We start from the raw sequence: 6063 nt of genomic DNA, 5'->3' as shown, positions 1-6063 counted from the left end.
CACCAATGTAAATATGCCAGAATTAGTAAAAACAACTACTTTTCATGTGTAGTCCCTAGGCAGGTGACATAAAGACTAACATAGAGACAAAGACATCAAACAGAGCAAAACAGACAAAAAACAAACAAACAAACAAAAAGAAAATAGACACAGGATGATGACAAGAACATTATTCATCCACATCTAGCAGCATAAAATCTGGATGATGAGATGTGTGGTAGTTAATAGTGAGTGCATCTCTGGTTTACCAGGAGCCACTGTTTTAAGTGGGTTTTAAAGGTGTTGTATGGGACACTCTCTTACTGGGAGGGGCAAACGATTCCAGAGTTTACTTCCTATTACTGACAGTGTGTTTTGACCAAAAGTAGTACGTCTGAATGGTATCACACAGTCCCCTTTTACAAAAGCCTGTGTGCTACCACCGCTTTCAAGTCTTTGAAAGAAGCCATGCAGCGGAGGAGCAAGATTATGTAACACTTTATACAAGGAGCAAGCATACTAGAAATTTCTAAAATTCTCAAAGCTTAAAAATGTATGTTTCTCTAAGATATTGCAATGGTGAAATGACGATGCTTTTTAATCAAAGGTTTTTATAGCTTTTTTAAAGAGTGATTCAATGCTTTTAAGTGAAATCATGCTAGTCAGTGACCAGTTTATAAAATAATATTCAATGTGTGAAAAAATCATAATATGTAAGAACATCTTGGCATCTTTGGTGTCAAGAAAGGGCCTAAGGTACACACACACACACACACACACCCTTCTCTAGATGCCTCACCCGGCACATCTTCATCACCTGCACATATGGTTTGTGTAAATTAGCTGGAAATCTAATGTAAGTCTATTTTCACACACACACACACACACACACACACACACACACACACACACACACACACACACACACACACACACACACACACTCAGGTGTGAAAAACAATATAACAAGACAATACTTCATTGTCTACTTCCATGGAAATTTACCTTTGGCTTCACCACGGTTGGAAAAACAAATCCAGGACAGGAATGAGCAGATCTCTGTCAGACAGCCAAACCAGGCTGAACAGTGAAAGTGAAACGAAACTCAACTTTCTGTTTCCCAGAAGAGCCCATGAGCCACACAGAGGAATGTTCACAACAACATTTCCTTCCAATTAAATCAGCAGAAAGTTTGTTGTTATTTATTTCAGTTACAAACAGGCAGCTATTCTGATGTATCATCAGCTGTATAATCAGAGGGTGCAAAAACAAAAAAAAAGTGTTATAAATGAGGTGAAAATGTATTACTGAATCCCTTAGAACAGATGAGGAATGGACCTCACTCAAAATATATCTCAACAACTAATTAGGTAAACATTTACTAATTATTTATTGATAATATGTCATAATTAAGTAATTATTTGCAGATGACCTCCTTGCTTCAGTGACCTTCACCAGCCCTCCCATGCACAACACCAAGTACTTAACCAAGTACTTAACAATATAGTCCAGTCATTTTATGAAAAAACCTAGGACAAATTGCAAGAGAAGCAAACTCAACTGATTTTGTATCCTCAGTTTGTCCTGAGTGAGGGGAAAAAAAGTCCCAAGAAATCCCATTGGTGGAAAGTTTTGAAAATCACCTATTTATGTCCACAAATTACCAAAAAACACTGTTTTTAACACACAGGGGAAAGAGGTTCAAAATTTTACTTTCAGATATCACTATAAAAATTCACAAGTTGACTGCACACACAAAGACAAGAAAAAAAGTCAATTACAAGTTCTTTGAATTATTCTGTTTACACATGCATATCACACATTATCTGATTTGATATGCACAAATTGGAATATAAGGAATAAATGCCAGAAGAGACATTTAAACAGTGAATTAAAAGGTTACTATATATATAGTAACCTTGAATTAAAAGGTTACTACATGACAGTGAATTAAAAGGTTACTGTATATATAGTAACCTTTTAATTCACTGTTTAAATATCTGTTCTGGCATTTATTCCTGATATTCCTTATTAGCGCATATCAAATCAGATAATGTGTGATATGCATGTGTAAACAGAATAATTCAAAGAACTTGTAATTGACTTTTTTTCTTGTCTTTGTGTGTGCAATCAACTTGTGAATTTTTATAGTGATATCTGAAAGTAAAATTTTGAACCCCTTTCCCCTGTGTGTTAAAAACAGTGTTTTTTGGTATTATATGGGCATAAATAGGTGATTTTCAAAACTTTCCACCAATGGGATTTCCTGGGACTTTTTCCCCTCACTCAGGACAAACTGAGGACACAGAATCAGTTGAGTTTGCTTCTCTTGCAATTTGTCCTAGGTTGACCCCAATTTTGGCCTAAAATTACTGGACTAATAGGGTTGAGCCGGATACGCTCTAAGTCAAACACACCGCCCTGCCCTACACACACACACACACACACACACACACCACTTACACACACACATTAGCTGAACACACAAAGGACTTTATTGTTTGTATTTTATTTTGTCTACATGCACTGAGTGTCTGACACTTTTTCACTGTAGTTCATAAAAAATAAATATAGTAGTAGTATAAATATTACAAATTCTCTCTCTCTCTCTCTCTCTCTCTCTCTCTATATATATATATATATACACACACACACACACACACACACATATATATACACTCTCTCTCTAGTACTTCATAATTGCCTACTGCATGTGCTGTATTTATTGATGCACTTAAGAATATTCATGTTCTGTGTTTATAAAAAAAAGTTCTGTAAATAGTTCATTTACTATTGTGATCAAAAACATTGATCTGAAGCTCAATTCTGAGGCTGCTCTGTAAATAGTTTTCTAATAAACATTAAATATAGCAACTTCTGATCAACCCGTATCAATTTCAGGGTTAAAATAACATACCGGTTAAGCCCCACCCACTTCCAGTTTTGGCCCCGCCCACCCCGAGTACGGATACGGATACGGATACGGATATGGATAATGTGGATGGATAAACAGATACAGATAGTATCTTGCTCATCCCTATTTAGCAGTTTTCTGTGCAGATGGTGACAAGTTTCCCTTCAGCACGAGTGCAGATGAAGGTAAACAACTGAGGTTTCAAGATACATCTGTATGATGTGCTGGGACATGTCTTCAGTGATGTATTTTTAAAATGTATTAATTTATGCTTTAATATCCCAATGCCTTTTCCCTCAGTTTATTTCCATTCAATCAATCAATCAATCTTTATTTGTAGAGCACTTTTAATACATGACATGTAGCACAAAGTGCTTTACATGTTAAAAACACCCCCCGCCCCCCTCCCCATCCCAACCTCTCAACCACCACCCCACGATTCTCTCTTACATACACACACAGATACACACACACACACACACACACGCACGCACACACACAGACACACACACACACACACACACACACACACACACACACACACACACATAATGTTTGTTTGGCTGAGTACAGAGGAACCAGGTCAGGAAGCACTGCCATCTGCACTGGGGGCTGCTCCCAGACCCAAAGACTATAAAGACTAAAAACTCAAAATATACAATAAGGGCTAACCTAAGGAAAAGAGATACGAGATGTGAAAATATACATATGGGATGAGTATGACAATATACAGATGGCGCTGAAGTATATGCATGATTGTATAGATTGTATAGATAAGGAGAGTTAGTATGAAACCAGGAGACTAAGAACCAAGTGGCAGAACCTGAACGCCCGGGACTGGGACAAGGAACTGACCGCCTTGATTCAGCCTCTTAAGGAATCCACTTCCCCTCCAGTCTGAAAAACAGCGTGAGTGTATATTAACTTAGGCTGTAATATACAGATAATAAATAATAAATAAACAGTTAAGGTGCTGGGTGATGGATAATAAATACACAGTTAAGGTGCTGGGTGATGTACAATAAGTACAAAAACAGTTAAGGTGCTGGTAATGCAGTGTTAAAACATAAGAACATTTAGTTAAGAGCCAAAACAAAAGGTATAGTGTATTAAAAGAACATTAAATAAAAGTCAGGTTAAAAGAAAGAGCATATTAAGAGCATGGGTTAAAAGCCAAATTAAATAGGTGGGTCTTGAGCCTATTTTTAAAAATATCCACGTTCTCTGTGGCCCTCAGGTCCTCCGGCAGGCTGTTCCACAATCGGGGGCCATAAAACTGGAAAGATGCCTCACCGAGTGTTCGTGTTTTAACTCTGGGAATACATAACAGGCCGGTGTCGGAGGACCTGAGGGTCCGCGAGGGTTCATAAGGTAAAAGCAATTCAGAACCATAAGAAGGCCCAAGACCCCTAAGACATTTAAAAATTATTAAGAGAACCTTAAAATCGATCCTGAAACATCCATTAACTAATATATTTTCTTTATACATTTCTTTGACTGCAACAGAAAGTTATGGGCATGAATGAAGGAACTACATGGCATGAAAATTAAAAATATAACTATGATCTTTTGCATGAGTTATTAAAGACAGTCCTCTTGTCAGAACTTTGGCTAAAGCTGCATATCGTGCAATATCAGGTATGCAAATACTTTAATACGAAAACAAGACGGGTGTGGATTCCTGTCAGTACATATTCAGTGTGAAGCTGCAGTTGAGAGTAGACACAGGGACCTGAGCTGAACATGGAGAGCTTAAAGATTACACTGAATAAGTTTATTGATCACATTTTTAAAACAGCCAACATCTACGTCTCCATCATTCTGATTTTTTCTTACCATGTTGTGCTGCATCTGGACTTACCATGCACTTGTAAGCCAGGAAGGAGTCAGTGTATTTCCTACATAATTCTGCCATGTTTCATAATATTTTTGGTGATACTCTGGACGGACAGAGCATGTTACAGAGCGCTGAGATATACATGCAGAAAATGTTCGGGCACATTTTGTTGTGTTTTACTGAAGAACATCCTCAAGGCAGTTTGTATAGGTCTTACGTGGATGGCATCTGTATTAATTGATGGAGACTGGTTTGTGTGCTGTAAGAATGATCAGTCACCAGAGCAGATCGTACTGGCCTGTAAAGTCAAGGACAAGAGCAACCTCACACCTGAGGAACAACAAATTATCACTGACCTCAAAGGCACATCACTGGTGAGTGTTTGTCATGTTTTCTGAAGTCATAGTGTAAGTGTTATCCCTTTACTCAACAGTGTGACTGATGAAGTAGATTCATGTGTGTTATTAGAAGTGCACAATAATACTGTGCTAATGCAACATGTTCTTTAATGCTTCTTTTTCAGGTGTGGGGCTTACGTGTCATCTTAGGTATCTGCTGTTTGGGTGTTTTTGGAGGTGGGTTTTACTCCTGTCTGTCATCATGCTGTAAATGCTGTCAAAAACTGAACGAATGCTGTAATGAACCCAAACAATCTCTGCGAAGATTCTGTAGTGAAAGCTTTAACACACAGCATGAAGTTAATGAACTGATTCTGGAAGAGTGGGAAAATCAACTGAAGGACGCTGTGAAAGAAGCAACAGACAGGACACTGACCAACAAACTCACAGAGGTCTGGGAAGAAGAAGGGGCAACATGTTTTGACTATGTTGATGAAATTATCAAAGATCCAACACGACTGCTTTTCACTGAACCACAACAAGATGGGCAAATACAACAACAACAACAACATCAACAACAACAACAACAACAACAACAACAAGGTGATGATGGGCAAATACAACAACAGCAACAACAACAACAACAAGGTGATGATGGGCAAATACAACAACAACAACAACAACAACAACAACAACAAGGTGATGATGGGCAAATACAACAACAACAACAACAAGGTGATGATGGGCAAAGTCAACCACCAGCTCCACAACAAACCAGTGGACAACGTCCAGCTGAACCAGCAGCAGCACGACATGAGGTAAGAGACAGTGTACACATCTTGTCAGCCTCATCAGTCGGCATCATGACATTTAGTTTTATTTTATTCTGAGAACGCTGATGTTCACAAGCACTGAGCAGCTGGAGCTGAAACTAGAGTGTCTGGTGTCCATCATGAATTATGCAAAGGATATTATCATAATATTTACAGCATGTA

Source organism: Myripristis murdjan, chromosome 7, assembly GCF_902150065.1.
Source record: "Myripristis murdjan chromosome 7, fMyrMur1.1, whole genome shotgun sequence".
Lineage (NCBI taxonomy): Eukaryota > Metazoa > Chordata > Actinopteri > Holocentriformes > Holocentridae > Myripristis > Myripristis murdjan.
Note: the sequence above shows the minus strand (reverse complement) of the source record.